The sequence below is a fragment of the Lepidochelys kempii genome, chromosome 22 (genome assembly GCF_965140285.1).
Source record: "Lepidochelys kempii isolate rLepKem1 chromosome 22, rLepKem1.hap1, whole genome shotgun sequence".
NCBI classification, from domain to species: domain Eukaryota; kingdom Metazoa; phylum Chordata; order Testudines; family Cheloniidae; genus Lepidochelys; species Lepidochelys kempii.
The window spans coordinates 4,985,081-5,002,162 of record NC_136401.1 but is presented as its reverse complement, the minus strand read 5'-3'; the positions used below and the strand labels follow the sequence as shown (position 1 = coordinate 5,002,162).

The 17,082-nt window shown below is 45.1% G+C and overlaps 1 protein-coding gene across 5 annotated transcripts in view; it reads left to right on the top strand.

The window, feature by feature from the left end:
- The window catches only part of PKNOX2 (PBX/knotted 1 homeobox 2), a 688,475-nt gene that overhangs the window by 302,372 nt on the left and 369,021 nt on the right, over nt 1-17,082 (top strand). For all 5 annotated transcript variants that reach the window (XM_073320703.2, XM_073320715.2, XM_073320717.2 and 2 more), the window contains one exon: nt 3,765-3,869. The gene's annotated coding sequence lies outside the window, so the exon portion shown is untranslated. The remainder of the gene's footprint in view (nt 1-3,764; nt 3,870-17,082) is intronic.

The window sequence follows — 17,082 nt, the reverse complement described above, 5'->3', positions numbered from 1 at the left end:
AAAAAGTTTTTCCTAATATCCAACCTAAATCTCCCATGTTTAAGAAGGATGAATTCAAACTGGAACAGATACAGAGAAGAGCTACTAGGATGATCTGCGGAATGGAAAACTTGTCTCTGGAGGATCGTGTGGATTGCACTCTCAGCAAATTTGCAGATGATACTGAACTGGGAGGAGTGGTAGATACGCTGGAGGGGAGGGATAGGATACAGAAGGACCTAGACCAATTGGAAGATTGGGCCAAAAGGAATCTGATGAGGTTCAATAAGGATAAGTGCAGGGTCCTGCACTTAGGACGGAAGAACCCAATGCACAGCTACAGACTAAGGACCGAATGGCTAGGCAGCAGTTCTGCGGAAAAGGACCTAGGGGTGACAGTGGACGAGAAGCTGGATATGAGTCAGCAGTGTGCCCTTGTTGCCAAGAAGGCCAATGGCATTTTGGGATGTATAAGTAGGGGCATAGCGAGCAGATCGAGGGACGTGATCGTTCCCCTCTATTCGACATTGGTGAGGCCTCATCTGGAGTACTGTGTCCAGTTTTGGGCCCCACACTTCAAGAAGGATGTGGATAAATTGGAGAGAGTCCAGCGAAGGGCAACAAAAATGATTAGGGGACTGGAACACATGAGTTATGAGGAGAGGCTGAGGGAGCTGGGATTGTTTAGCCTGCAGAAGAGAAGAATGAGGGGGGATTTGATAGCTGCTTTCAACTACCTGAAAGGGGGTTCCAAAGAGGATGGCTCTAGACTGTTCTCAATGGTAGCAGATGACAGAACGAGGAGTAATGGTCTCAAGTTGCAGTGGGGGAGGTTTCGATTGGATATTAGGAAAAACTTTTTCACTAAGAGGGTGGTGAAACACTGGAATGAGTTACCTAGGGAGGTGGTAGAATCTCCTTCCTTAGAGGTTTTTAAGGTCAGGCTTGACAAAGCCCTGGCTGGGATGATTTAACTGGGAATTGGTCCTGCTTTGAGTAGGGGGTTGGACTAGATGACCTTCTGGGGTCCCTTCCAACCCTGATATTCTATGATTCTATTCTATGATTCTATGATTCTTATAAAAGGAGACTCAAGGAGCTTGGCTTGTTTAGCCGAACCAAAAGAAGGTTGAGGGGAGATATGACTGCTCTCCATAGCCCAGTGGTTCAGGCACACAGCAGAGAAGTGGCAGATCCCTGTTCAGATCCTTTCTTCTCTTCAGGCATAGGGATCCTAAGCACCTCACTCAGGCTTTGGGAATCCCATTGATTTTCTAGGCTCCTAACACCTAAGTCCCCCTTCAGATCTAGCCTCCAGTCTAGATAAAAATGTCCCACTTCCTTGGTAGTTTGTTCCAAAGGTTAATCACCCTTGTTAAAACTTTATACCTAATTTCTAATTTGAATTTGTCTGGCTTCATCTTGCATCAACTGGTTCTTGTTCTGCCTTTCTCTGCTTCGTGGAAGAGTCCTTTAGTAGGGGGTATTTTCACCATACACTATAATCAAGTCACCTCTCAATCATCTTTTTGATCAGCTAAACAGACTGAACACTTTAAGTCTCTCACTATGAGGCATTTTCTCCAGCCGGCAAATAATTTTTGTGGCTCTTTTCTGCATCCTTTCCAATTTTTCAAATTTTTAAAATGTGGACACCAGCACAAAACTCACTATTCCATTATCCATCCCACCAATACCATGTGCAGAGGTAAAATCCCCTCCCTGCTCCTACTCACTATTCCCCTCTTTATACAGCCAAGGATAGCATTAGCCCTTTTTGCTTGTCTACTGTGAGCCCTACATCCTTTTCAGGATGTTTCCAGGATACAGTCCCCATTCTGTGGTATGGCTTGCATTCCTTGTCCTTAGATGTATTACTTTGCACCTGTGTGTATTAAATCACATTTTGTTTGAATGAGCCCAAGTTGTACAGAGAGGTCTGTATGACTGCCCTGTCCTTAGCATTATTTACCACTTTGTCAATCCTTGTGACTGCCCTGTCTTTAGCATTATTTACCACTTTGTCAATCCTTGTGTCAGCCACAAATTTGATCAGAAGTGATTTTATATTTACTTCCAGTTCATTGATGAGGGCCTATAACCAATCCCTGCAGAGCCCCACAAGAAACACCCCCATTCAGAGAGGATTCTTCTTTGACCATTAAACTTTCTGAGGTCTGTCAGTTAGCCTTTTCATAATTAAATTAACACATGCTCTATTCATATTGCAAAACGCCAATTTTTTAATCAGAATGTCATGCAGTACTAAGTCAAATGCCTTACAAATGTATATTGCATTTATGCAGTTACTTTTATCAACCAAACATGCTATCTCATCAAAAATGAAATCAGGTTAGTTTGCCGAGACCTATTTTCCAATAAACCATATTGACTGGCATTAATTATTTTCCTAACCTTTAATTCAATTAAATCCTGTATCAGCTTTTCCATTATTTTGCCTAGGGTTGACGTTGACTGGCCTCTAGATACCCGGGTCATCCCAGTTGTCCTTTTTGAATATTAGCAAAACATTGGCACTTTTCCAGTCTTCTGGAATTTCCCCAGTATTCTGAGATTTTTAAAAATTAACACCAGTGCACCAGAGCTCTCCTCAGTCAGCTCTTTTAGGACTCTTGGGTACAAGTTATCCACACTTGCTGGTTTTAAAATGTTTATCCCTAATAGATTTTGTCTAGCAGACTTCTCAGTTACTAATGGACTGGAAAGTACTTCATGAGTATATAATTTTGTTTCTTTCCAAATGCACAGCAGAAATATTTACTGAACACTTCTGCCTTTTCTGCAACATTATTAATAATTTTACCATCTCCATCTAGTAAGGGCCTATCCTATTGCTAGGATTTGTTTTGCACATACTGGAGGGCTGACTGATTGTGATTTTTATGCTAGCAGAGTTGTTCACCTAGATGAAGCATAGCCTGATGGATGCATTGGAGTTCTAAATATTTGTGATGAACTATTTTCCTATCTCTGATATAAGCTGAATTAACACAATCAGGGCCACATTTTCCAAAGGGCTCACTCTGTTTGTAGAATGTTGGACTCTCTTGAAAATCTGTCCCCACACATCTATAACCCATGGGAGAGGGAGTGAAGAGAAGGGTGGTCCTGGAGATATTGCTGACTGGGCATTCTCCCAGTTAGTGCCCCCGGAAAAATTCACTCAGCTGATTTCAGAGAAGTGATGTTGGAGGTTTTTGTTTACCTTTTAGTGTGTTTAGCGATTGGGCTAATAACATCACAGAATAGCACAACAGAAAAAAAATTTAAATCTCACTTCGGAGTTACTCTGTTTGCTGTGTATTATTGTCCATACTTCTCTTAGCTTGGACCATGAAACCTGATGATCACTTTCATTTTTGTGCCTAGCGATTGGCCAGTTTCCTGGAGGGTATTTCATGCACTAACACAGCACTCCAACATTTGTGCTCCAAACACTGCAGGGAACAATTTATGTTTTTTGGGGGGGTTTTAAACTGGTTCCACTGGAATTTTAAAAAAATATTCCTAAATTCGAGGCCAAATTTGGTCTGACATTGTCCCTTTTGCTTGCCTGCTTTTTTATAGACTGGAAATATACTGTGGCAGAGAGCAATATTTTTCTGGCTTTCTGTTCTTGCTGTTAGTCTGGATCGTAAAAGATCTCCGTGACGCTTATGAAGAGTAGATCTGTTGGCGGGAGTTGCAGATTTGTTTTTGTACCTGCTGCTTTCACTTGTATAGAAATGAATTTCTGATGGGGGAAATGCTCTCTCTCTTTTCAGGTGCTTTGGCTCTGACTGAAAGAAGGAGGTTTTGTTTTACTGGCAGAGGAAGAGCAGAGGCGAGAGGTTCAAAGGACTGGCAGCTCCCAGAGCACACTCCAAACAGTAAGACTCATCATACTTCTATAGCTTCAAGTAAATGAACAAAATAAATCAGAATAATTTCAATAAGTGGCACAGATAAATTAACAAAGCAGGGTCCTTTACACATGGAATAGGCCAGGAGTGACCTTACTGAAGTTTTAATGGGGACACTGGCAATATATTTGTCATAATTTTTAAGATAATTATAATAAAATAACCCCAGGACAGCCAGATATTGACTTAGCAAAATGGTGTTAATCCATCATATTATAACAGGGTTACTCATGAGTCCTTGATTACTGCTGTTTGTTTAAAACAAGTACACAAAGTGTGTGTTTTGGGAAAAAATCCAAACTTTTAATTGTCTCAGCTTCTAATAACTGGAGCCTGAAAGGATGCCATACGCACAACTGTTACTGCTACCTGTGGAAAATTTGCTAGTTTTTAAAACTTTTTTGTTGATAAGCTTTTAAATCAGACCATACACAGAGTCTTTCTCCAAAAGGTCAACTGTGTTTTAAAAATGAAAAAAGGTTAAAAAGAAAATGACCAAAAGTATACACCATTATTACTGCCAAATTTACAAGAGCAATAGTTTGTGATCTGAGTCAAAAATTGCCAGAAGTTAAAAAACACAAACCCTAAGAATATAGAAAACAATCAAATGAAATGTGTCTGAAATCAGTGCTATCAGAATTCTCTGTGCAGTGTAAGGCCCTGAACTCGTAACCACTCCAAAGGGACAGCCCACAGACAGAAAATTGCTCAACTGAGTGCTTGCAGGAACAGGGTTCAAACTGGTGTCCAATTCAGGATGCTCTGGGGGCACTGAAGAAACCACAAAGTTAGCTGAAAGTTACTTGCTTCATCCTGAGTGCTACCTGTGATGGGTTACCCCGGGGTGCAACCTGGCACTGGGGTACCACTGAGCCCTCTGACCAACCAGCCTGGGCTCCCTCTCACACTGTGCTGCTGTGACAAGCTGCAGACCCGCTCCCGGTCCTACACTTCCCCCAGCATTCACACAGGTAGGGACACACCCAGCTGCAGTTACATGCTCTCTGACCAGCCACTGCATAAACCAACAATAGAGAGGCTGCAGCCAAAATAACCACCAGCTTCCCAGCCTAGGACCTCACAGCTGTACCGTCCTGCTCTGGTCCAAACCTCAACCGGTATGAAGGTATTATCCAGTTTGCCTCCCCCACAATGTGGAGAGGAAATGCAACAAGCCTGTGTTAAACCAAGCTGAGATTTTTCCCCAGACATTTCACTTAAAGGCACACTGAGTTTAAATTAAAACATAAAACAGGTTTATTAACAACAAAAGATAGATTTCAGTGATTATAAGGGATAGCAAACAGATCAAAGCAGATCACCTAGCAAATAAAGAAAAATGCAAACTAAGCTTAACATATTAGATTGAATATGCATTAGTAGTTTCTCACCTGAGTGATGGTACAAGCAGGCTGCAGATTCTTAAGGTACAAACTGCACTTGCTTTGCAGCTTGGAATCCCCAAGTTTTTCATACACAGGCTAGAGATCCCTTTAGCCTGGGTCCAGCACTTCCCCCGGTTCAGTCTTTTGTTCCTTCCGTGTTTCCAGGAGTTTTCTTGGGTGGGAAGTGAAGAACAACACATGATGTCACTCCCTGCCTTAAATAGCTTTAGCATATGGTAGGAACCCTTTGTTTCAAAACTTGGTTCTCAGACAAGTTTGTGGAAAAATATAGACACCCCAAAATGGAGTCCAGAGTCATGTGGCCTGGTCACATGCCCTTGCATACCTTGCTGAGTCCTAGCAGCCATTACTTACAGGCTGTCTGGAATGTTCACAGGAAGGTTACATTCTTCCAGGCTCCATTGTTTTTGCTGATGGGCCATCAGCACTGTCTGGCTTCTTCATTGTTATATTTGAAGGGCTAGTTATGGGTGTCACCCAAAGTAAGCACATTTGAAATACAGACACATAGTCAATATTCACAACTTCACATACAAAAATGATATGTGTATACAAATAGGATAATCATATTCAGCAAATCATAACTTTTCCAATGACACCTCACATGACTTGTCTTGTACAAAATGCATCATAATTATACCATAATCATGTCATAATAATATCACTGTGAAGAATATGAGGTGTAGAGTGTCATACTACCTACAAAACCTTTGTCTTAATATAACCCCACAGTTAGGTAGAAGAAACAAAACTTCTGTAGCTCCAAACCGTGCATGTTTTTTTCTTAAAACATGAACTTCTGTCATCTCTCTGGCCTCTCTCTTCTTAACTAGGAAATATTAGGGCCTGAGCATCTTGGGAGAAAATCCTTTTCTGTTCTTTTAATCAGATATAAAACTTACCTTGATCCAGAGCACAGTCCAAAGATTTCTGTATCCCTCTCTTTTAACAGAACCGTCTTGCCTCAGTAATGTTTTAAAATTTTCTTCTAATAAACCATGTAAAGCGATGAGAGGATTATATTTTGCAGGACCCTCTATGAGACCTAATCAGAGGTTAGGCCTTCCAGATGTGCTGTTGGAATGATCTTTGGGGCAGTTTTCTGGCCTGTGTTATGCAGGAGGTCAGACTAGAAGATCACAATGGTCCCTTATGGCCTTGGTATCTATGAATCATAGCCTCTACCAAATGATATTAGGACTAAGGGCAATGCCATTTTGTGTTACCGTGTTATGCCAGATTTCACAGTAGTGTAGGTCAATTTCTAACCGAATCTGGTTCTTTAGTAAGATGTAAGTGATGGTTTCTGTTTTTTTCTACAAATTCATGAACCATTTTAACCTGAGGAAAGGTGACATCATGTTTATTATACTTTGTGCTTATAAAATTATGTGAATTACTCAATTAACCCCTTTTTTTTATTGGAAGTAAGTGACTCAGGAGACAGGGCTAATCCCCAGAGAGGAACCCCCCATACTTGAAGATTCTTTTCCAGTTCCATTCATAGGAGATTGACTACAATGTTCCAGTTGACCCTGCTGGCTAGATTTCTCAGGATGATGTCTTTCTTCCTTGATCCCATCTGGCCCAAGGATTTGATTGTTCCTTTGGACAGTGCCCTGAACAATGGGGGCAGAGATTGTATGTAGAGTAGCCCCTGGAAGTCCTGTGCCCTAGAGAGGCTCTGAGGCACAGTTCCCTCCCCACTTGGATGGTAGCAATGACCTAGATCTGCATCCAATTATGAACCCTCCTGCACCAGCTCCATTGAATTGGCCAGCACACTGTAAGGGACGGAGTCAGGACTCCACCCATTCCCCATCACTCCCCTCCCACCTGCTCCAGAGCCGGGGCAAGCAGGTGCACAACGTGTGACTCTTGCATGCCCTATTCCCCTATGTGGGTGTTCAAGCCAAGTCACAACCTAGCCCTAGGGAATTACCCGAGACTCTCCAAGAGAGAAACCAGGGCCCCGAGACAGCCGGGCGTGTGGCTAGCTCTAAGCACTTGACTGAAGTCACTGGAGCTGCCTTACATGTTTAAAGTTCCGCACACACCTAAGAACTTCGTTGAATCAGGCCTGATGATGAGAACTCCTAGCAGAAACTGGAGGAAAAAAATCACAATGATTTAAAATACAAATATGATTAGCCTGATAGCCACCATCAGATACCTCCCTCCTCAGTGGCAGTGAGTGATGGCTCCAGCATAGCACGCTTAGCAACAGCCAGATATTTTCCTTTTGGTCTAGTGATGGGGCTGCTAGATCAGGAGGTTCTCAGCAAAGGCAGAATCTTCACAGTGCTCACTGAAAACTGCAGAGTAGTTGGAAACATTTCAGCTCATTTTAGAACCCCAGAGGCTTGAACATTTGTGTATTTAATCCAGTGTTGTGTTTAGAGAGGACAGGGGGTGCAGGGGGAGGGGGGAGAGAGAGAGAAAATACACTTTTCAAAGTAGAGGTGAACTAGGAAATTATGTTTTCTTGAACTCTGGAAAACTAGGGACCCTGCCTGAAGCCAAACAGCCAAGCAATTCAGGGTTTAGGCTGAAAGTCCGAGTTGATGTTCCACCACTGATTGCATCACTGTGCTTGCCGTTGGGAAAAGCTGCATGGCTTGTGCACAATTTCATGCACCTTTCTCAGGATCTGGCAATTCACTGATTCTTTGCTTGGACTTCCCTTGCTGTTGTGAGTATAGGTCACCTCTGCATCCCCTACACACACATTTTATGGTTTATTTTTTGGAGAACATGAAAAAGAAAATATGGTAAACATAGAATATAATTACAGGCTTTCCAAATTATTTGTGACTCCCTGATTGGTTGAAGGTTTGTACAGTAGCTATATAATTTGGCTCTTAAAATTGGTAGTTTTTTTCTGATAGGATTTAAAAAGCTGTAAATATGGCTGCTGATTCAGACTTCTAACTTCCCTGTAAACATGCAAATAGAGAGAGTTTGAAATGGGAGCAGTTGACTAACCAGCTTCTGTTACAATGTATTGTGTGAATGTTAATTTAATAGCAAATCAGCGATGCTGTAATCAGCTGGTTCAGTGCCTCTGTCCTGTAGGCAGAGAGGCCTAGATCCTCAAAGGTATTTAGGCACTGAATTCCCATGGGAATTAGGTGCCTACATACCTTTGATTATCTGGGCCAGGCAGCCCGTGTGCTAAAGATGTGCATGACATTTTTGGAAGTCTCACTGCAGCCTCCATTTTTTAAAACACTTTTTGTTTGGGATTTTTGCATTTTACAGGGAAACCAAGCTTTCTGAATGAGGCAACTAAACCCAAAAGGTAGTGCAGGGCAGAGAGCTCTCAGAAGTGCTCGGAAAGGCAGTAAATCAAAACCTTTGCTGACAGAGATGCCTGGTGTATCCTTTATAGTGGCCACAGGAAGTACCTGGAAATGGAGACAGAACCATCTCCAAAGGAGATTTGCTGGGAAGGGATTTCTCAAGGGCTCCCTTTTCTCACTCTTAGTCCAACTTTCTTTGCCAACAATCGGATGATTTTCAGCCTTGGATTTTTAAGAATTTGTTCATGATTAGAAAATACTGAACACTTCATATGGACTTATTTCAGATCACTGGATGTTTGTAGGCTCTGTTCACAGCTAGAGTTGCCAACTGTCTTATTACACAAACCCAAACACTCATGCCCCGCTCCTACCCCACTCCTTCTCCGAGGCCCTGCCTCTGTCCTGCCCTTTCTCCGAGACCCTGTCCCTACTCACTCCATCCCCCCTCCCTCCGTCCCTCACTCTCCCTCACTTTCAAGAGGCAAGGGAAGGGGCTTAGGGTGTGGGAGGGGTTGTGGGCTCTGGGCTGGGGCAGAGGGGTTCGGAGTATGGGAGGAAGCTCCGGGCTGAGCCTGGGGCAGGGGGTTGGGGTGTAGGAGGGGGTGTGGGGTGCAGGCTCTGGGAGAGAGTTTGGGTACAAGAGGGGGCTCCAGGATGGGGGAGGGTGCAGGTGGGGCACCCAGAAGTGGCTGGCATGTTCCTGCAGGCCCCGGAGGGGTACGGGGCTCTGCACGCTGCCCGTGCCCGCAAACGCCACTGCCGCAGTTCCTGGCCAATGTGAGCTGAGGAGTCGGTGCTGGGGGCAGGGGCAGCGTGTGGACCCACCTGTGCCCCCCCACTCAGGAGCTGCAGGGACGTGCCAGCCACTTTCAGGAGCGGCGCAGAGCCAGGGCAGGCAGGGAGCCTGCCTTAGCTCCGATGCACTGCCGGACTTTCAGTGCCAGAATCTCCTGGTTTGGCTTCAGTAGCCTCCCAGAGATAGGGCCTGATTTCAGGACACTCCTGGCAAAAGTGGGAGGGTTGGCAACCCTATTCACAGCACATATTCACTGTTGATCCATATTACCACAGTGTAACTTGTCACTTTACTAACATGGCCTGGTCTCTGTTTCCTGATTGGATTGCTAGAACTGTAATAAAGCAAGGAGGGTTCTGTCAAATCATTAGTTCTTTGACTCCCTTAGGGAGCAGGTGGGAACATTTTTTGGAGTTAAACGGAATAGGATTGGGAGGATCAGGGAATTTTAGGATATTTTAATTCCCCCCCCCCCGTTTTGTTTTGTTTTGTTTTTTTTTTGGCTGGAGCACTCTAGTCAGGTGTTTCTAAGATGTAACTGGTAGACATTTCTTGACTTTAGCAAAGCTTTTCATACAGTCTCCCACAGTATTCTTGCCAGCAAGTTAAAGAAGTATGGGCTGGAAGAATGGACTATAAGGTGGATAGAAAGTTGGCTAGCTCATTGGGCCCAACAGGTAGTGATCAATGGCTCCATGTCTAGCTGGCAGCCGGTATCAAGCAAAGTGCCCCAAGGGTCGGTCCTGGGGCCGGTTTTGTTCAATATCTTCCTTAATGATCTGGAGGATGGTGTGGATTGCACCCTCAGCAAATTTGCAGATGACACTAAACTGGGAGGAGAGGTAGATACGCTGGAGGGGAGGGATAGGATACAGAGGGACCTAGACAAATTGGAGGATTGGGCCAAAAGAAATCTGATGAGGTTCAATAAGGATAAGTGCAGGGTGCTGCACTTAGGACGGAAGAACCCAATGCACTGCTACAGACTAAGGACCGAATGGCTAGGCAGCAGTTCTGCGGAAAAGGACCTAGGGGTTACAGTGGATGAGAAGCTGGATATGAGTCAGCAGTGTGCCCTTGTTGCAGAGGTGAAAGTACACCCTGGTACGCCAGATCGGCAATTTAAAGGGCTTGGGGCTCCCAGCAGGTGGTGAAGCACTGGAATGCGTTACCTAGGGAGGTGGTGGAATCTCCTTCCTTAGAGGTTTTTAAGGTCAGGCTTGACAAAGCCCTGGCTGGGATGATTTAACTGGGAATTGGTCCTGCTTTGAGCAGGGGGTTGGACTAGATGACCTCCTGAGGTCCCTTCCAACCCTGATATTCTATGATTTCAAGGAATCCCTGTTGAGGTTACAGGGACAAACCATCCCGATGAGTCGAAAGAATAGTAAATATGGCAGGCGACCAGCTTGGCTTAATGGTGAAATCCTAGCGGATCTTAAACATAAAAAAGAAGCTTACAAGAAGGGGAAGGTTGGACATATGACCAGGGAAGAGTATAACAATATTGCTCGGGCATATAGGAATGTTATCAGGAGGGCCAAATCACACCTGGAGCTGCAGCTAGCCAGAGATGTCAAGAGTAACAAGAAGGGTTTCTTCAGGTACGTTGGCAACAAGAAGAAAGCCAAGGAAAGTGTGGGCCCCTTACTGAATGAGGGAGGCAACCTAGTGACAGAGGATGTGGAAAAAGCTAAGGTACTCAATGCTTTTTTTTGCCTCTGTTTTCACTAACAAGGTCAGCTCCCAGACTGCTGCGCTGGGCATCACAACATGGGGAAGAGATGGCCAGCCCCCTGTGGAGAAAGAGGTGGTTAGGGACTATTTAGAAAAGCTGGACGTGCACAAGTCCATGGGGCCGGACGAGTTGCATCCGAGAGTGCTAAAGGAATTGGCGGCTGTGATTGCAGAGCCATTGGCCATTATCTTTGAAAACTCGTGGCGAACGGGGGAAGTCCCGGATGACTGGAAAAAGGCTAATGTAGTGCCAATCTTTAAAAAAGGGAAGAAGGAGGATCCTGGGAACTACAGACCAGTCAGCCTCACCTCAGTCCCTGGAAAAATCATGGAGCAGGTCCTCAAAGAATCAATCCTGAAGCACTTACATGAGAGGAAAGTGATCAGGAACAGCCAGCATGGATTCACCAAGGGAAGGTCATGCCTGACTAATCTAATCGCCTTTTATGATGAGATTACTGGTTCTGTGGATGAAGGGAAAGCAGTGGATGTATTGTTTCTTGACTTTAGCAAAGCTTTTGACACGGTCTCCCACAGTATTCTTGTCAGCAAGTTAAAGAAGTATGGGCTGGATGAATGCACTGTAAGACGGGTAGAAAGTTAGCTAGGTTGTCAGGCTCAACGGGTAGTGATCAATGGCTCCATGTCTAGTTGGCAGCCGGTGTCAAGTGGAGTGCCCCAGGGGTCAGTCCTGGGGCCGGTTTTGTTCAATATCTTCATAAATGATCTGGAGGATGGTGTGGATTGCACTCTCAGCAAATTTGCAGATGATACTAAACTGGGAGGAGTGGTAGATACGTTGGAGGGTAGGGATAGGATACAGAAGGACCTAGACAAATTGGAGGATTGGGCCAAAAGAAATCTGATGAGGTTCAATAAGGATAAGTGCAGGGTCCTGCACTTAGGACGGAAGAACGCAATGCACAGCTACAGACTAGGGACCGAATGGCTAGGCAGCAGTTCTGCGGAAAAGGACCTAGGGGTGACAGTGGACGAGAAGCTGGATATGAGTCAGCAGTGTCCCCTTGTTGCCAAGAAGGCCAATGGCATTTTGGAATGTATAAGTAGGGGCATAGCGAGCAGATCGAGGGACGTGATCGTCCCCCTCTATTCGACATTGGTGAGGCCTCATCTGGAGTACTGTGTCCAGTTTTGGGCCCCACACTACAAGAAGGATGTGGATAAATTGGAGAGAGTCCAGTGAAGGGCAACAAAAATGATTAGGGGACTGGAACACATGACTTATGAGGGGAGGCTGAGGGAACTGGGATTGTTTAGTCTGAGGAAGAGAAGAATGAGGGGGGATTTGATAGCTGCTTTCAACTACCTGAGAGGTGGTTCCAGAGAGGATGGTTCTAGACTATTCTCAGTGGTGGAAGAGGACAGGACAAGGAGTAATGGTCTCAAGTTGCAGTGGGGGAGGTTTAGGTTGGATATTAGGAAATACTTTTTCACTAGGAGGGTGGTGAAATACTGGAATGCGTTACCTAGGGAGGTGGTGGAATCTCCTTCCTTAGAAGTTTTTAAGGTCAGGCTTGACAAAGCCCTGGCTGGGATGATTTAGTTGGGGATTGGTCCTGCTTTGAGCAGGGGGTTGGACTAGATGACCTCCTGAGGTCCCTTCCAACCCTGATATTCTATGATTCTATGATACTCCAGGGCTCCGGCAGCAGGGCTCAGACGGCGATTTAAAGGCCCCTGGGCAGTAGTGGTGGCCAGAGCCCCGGGCCCTTTAAATCACCGCCCAAGCCCTGCTGCCAGAGCTCAGGGTAGCGGTGGCGGGGCTCTGGCGGCAATTTAAAGGGCCCTAGGGCTCCGCTGCAGTAGCGGCGGCTGGGAGCCCCTGGCCCTTTAAATCATTGCCAGACCCCCGGCCACCCCTCTATCCCGGGGCTCCGGTAGCAGGGCTCAGGCGGCGATTTAAAGGGCCCAGGGCTCCGCTGCGGTAGTGGCGGCCGGAGCCCCGAGCCCTTTAAATGGCTCCCAAGCCCTGGGGCTCCCAGCCGCCTCTGCAGCTGGTTGTTCTGGCAGTGATTTAAAGGGCCCGGGGCTCCCAGCCGCCACTACCGCAGCAGAGCCCAGGGCCCTTTAAATCTCAATATAAAGGGCCTGGGGCTTTAAAGACCCCACCTCTTCCAGTTGAGGTCACGCCCCTTCCGGTTGAAGCCCCGTCCCCTGCTCAGGACTCCAGAGTACCGGTAAGTCCTTTAAGTTACTTTCACCCCTGCCTTGTTGGCAAGAACGCTAACAGCATGTTGGGCTGTATAAGTTGGAACATTGCCAGCAGATGGCATTGGTGAGGCCTCATCTGGAGTACTGTGTCCAGTTTTGGGCTCTACACTACAAGGAGGATGTGGAAAATTGGAAAGAGTCCAGTGGAGGGCAACAAAAATAATTAGGGGGCTGAAACACATGACTTATGAGGAGGGGCTGAGGGAACTGGGATTGTTTAGTCTGTAGAAGAGAAGAGTGAGGGGGGATTTGATAGCTGCTTTCAACTACCTGAAAGGGGGTTCCAAAGAAGATGGATCTAGACTGTTCTCAGTGGTACCAGATGATAGAACAAGGAGTAATGGTCTCAAGTTGCAGTGGGGGAGGTTTAGGTTAGATATTAGGAAAAACTTTTTCACTAGGAGGGTGGTGAAACACTGGAATGCGTTACCTAGGGAGGTGGTAGAATCTCCTTCCTTAGAAGTTTTTAAGGTCAGGCTTGACAAAGCCCTGGCTGGGATGATTTAGTTGGGATTGGTCCTGCTTTGAGCAGGGGGTTGGACTAGATGACCTCCTGAGGTCCCTTCCAACCCTGATAGTCTATAATTCTATGACATCATAGTCTATTGTAATCTTGTAGACTGGAGTCACGTTTAAAATGATTTCTTTGTCACCACATTCACATAAAGTAATGGCATGGAACATGCGCACATGTGGTCCTAGCTGGCTGGGATGTGGCCAGATCTTGTATGGCCCATTTAATTTCATCTGCACCTGGGCTCTGGCCAGGGGCTTTGCATAGACTGAGCTGTTAAGGGGTTTCATCAAATTATTCTCTGTGGCACTTATGCATGCCCATACACTTGAGTGGTTTGCACAGTTGTAATTGATCAACATTGTATTGAAACTTGGTCGAAATGTTTACATATTGACACGCAAGAAAAAATAGAACCCAGCTCATTTCCTCTCTGTTGTGTTGGCTAAACTGGAGTGAGAAGCAATGGCCATTAATATTATCCCTTCAGATCAGCAGATCTGATGCTGTATCCACACCAGGAGCACATCTGTAAAGTGAGAAGTTGCCATTCTCAGAGAGTCACTTTTCAAAGTAGAACCCCTCTCTCATTTCTGGCCCTTTGTTTCGGTGGTCACCCTGCTATGTCTGTTTGAAACAAGTGTCATTTACTGGGCTAGCATTTGTTTTTCTCAGTACTTTTATGTGAATAAAAATTCACTTGCAGGGTTGTTTGCAAGAGGCCAGTTTAAACAGGTTGGAACGTGGCCAGTTAGATTTACTGAGATGTTTGAACCTTCGAGACTAACCAATTTATTTGAGCATGAGCTTTCATGAGCTACAGCTCACTTCATCGGATGAAGTGAGCTGTAGCTCACAAAAGCTCATGCTCAAATAAATTGGTTAGTCTCTAAGGTGCCACAAGTACTCCTTTTCTTTTTGCAAAGACAGACTAACACGGCTGTTACTCTGAAACCTGAGATGTTTGAGTAATTTTCCCGACTGTCCACTGAGCTCTCAAGGTGAAACTGCTACTCAAGGCCTGTCCGTACCACTCAGAGAACTGGCCGCAATGTGCTCCTCAGCCCTTAACTAAGCAATGAGAATGATCTAATTCCTTGTGATCAGTAGCTGCTTCCTTTCATCAGAGGCCAACTGTGCTCTCTCCACAGCAGTTTGGACCAGTGCTTCTCAAGCTATCTGATGTGGGGGACCGGCAATTTTTCCCCCTAACGTGCGCACAGACCGGCAGCCGATGGCTCGCAGACTAGCACCGGTCTGCGGACCACCACTTTGAGTAGCACTGGTCTAAACCACAACTAGCTTGCAGATCCAGAGCTTTGGCCCCAACTACAAATCCCTGACAGGGTGCAGCTGTGCACTGTGCTGTCAATAAATGGCCAGCCCAGCTCATCCATTCCCCATTTTCAAAAAAGGATTCCAGTTCAGGCTGAAACACTGACAAGCTCCAGCCCAATATGAATCCTTAGAACAAAAGGATACATCTAAGTCTAAACTGAGATGTCATAGGGCATGGCTGCCTTCTAACACTCCCTGCTTCAGTTTCCCTCCCCTGAGGTGGGTCTCCTTGGCTCAACACACACACACCAGTCAGTTCTAGAGATATGTATTAACCCTCTGGCTAAATCCCAAAACAAGAAGTCCAAATTAAAAAGCCCAACAACCAAAAAATGGTGGTTCTGCTCTTTGGGGCTTGTCTTCAACCTATTCTCTGCGCCCAATTCCCAGCCCCTTTTCCTGGGCTCCCTTTGAGAGAATATTTCTCCACTCTGGGGTGGAGCACTAGCCCCAGGCTGGTTCCCCTGAATTACCGGTTCCCCTGCAGACCCAGGCTCAGGGGTCTTACACAGGAACCTGCCCACTCTCTGTATTTCAACTGCCAGACTGAGCTCTCTCAGCCCTCCTATAGGGCCCAGGTGTCCAATCACTTGCCTCCTTGGGCTGGGAAGCAGCTGATTAATTTTGGCACAGGTGCGGTAGGGCCCATTCTGCCTCAAAGGAGGCAGTTACCCTGTGACATGAGGCTTTGTAGTGGAATCACTAACATATTGTCAACTACCGTACATGTTTGAATAGCTGGTATCACAACTAGCAAAGCCTGTCCGTAAGCTTACTGTTCCTGAGAGAGGAGAAGTGAACCCAGCTATCACAGGAGGTTAATAACGTGAGCTGTAATTCATTGCTTTTGTATATTCAGAGGTTCAGTCATAGGGCATATATATCGACCAATTATTTTGTGTCACTGATTTTCCTTGGGCACTGAAGAAGCTGTATTGTTTTGTTGTGACGATATTAGCCATTAACCCACTGCAAGCCGAGAGGAAGGGGCTGGTAATTGTGCATCCCGTGATATTGTGAGAGTGGGCAGCTCAGCTTCTTAACCTGAAGTTTTATAGTCCACAGGACACCCAACTTTTGCTGTAAAAAGAAATCTAGCAAATTACCCGAATGATCTTATTGATTAAATCAGTGGGCTAGCCCACATTAGTGATGAATTCCCAAACGTTGTCTGTCAGTGGAGGCTAAAAGTAGTCTTACAGGAACTTACTTTTTCAAAGTTGTCAACTTTATTAAGTACATTTGGCTGGGGCAATGCCATACAATGTTAAATGTATGTTGATCAGAAAGGCAAAACAGCTATATGAGTTAAACTCTCAGATGTCTACAAACATTTGTCTTATATACTTCATCTTCTTTTCATCCTCCCATCCTCACTTTGTGACACATACACAGAGAAGAAAATGGGGATTACAAAGGTCAGCAATTTCACATTCTGGTTTAAGCATTTGTATTTCACAATTAAAATACAAAGATAAACCTTGTTAATTATTTTACTAAGTGGAAGCACCAAAATGTGCCATCAGTCTGCTCCTTCACTTTCACCCGAGAAAGGAGGAGTCTTTTCACAGATATCTTTCATTTTAATATATAACTGTTGTCTTTCTTGTGAAGCGTTCACAAGAAGGTAACATTTGCAATTTATAGCAAATATCAATGAATGGAAAATTTATGTGGAGTTGTACAGATTAGGCAAAGCAAAAATAGGAATGACATAAATCATGACATTGTATGGCATTCAAACAATGAATATACAGTACCATAGAAACTAGAGATGAAAAAGATTTGTTAGCTTAACTAGCTACATGGCTGATTCCCTACAGAGTAATTTCTAATGCTTGTGTAGTCG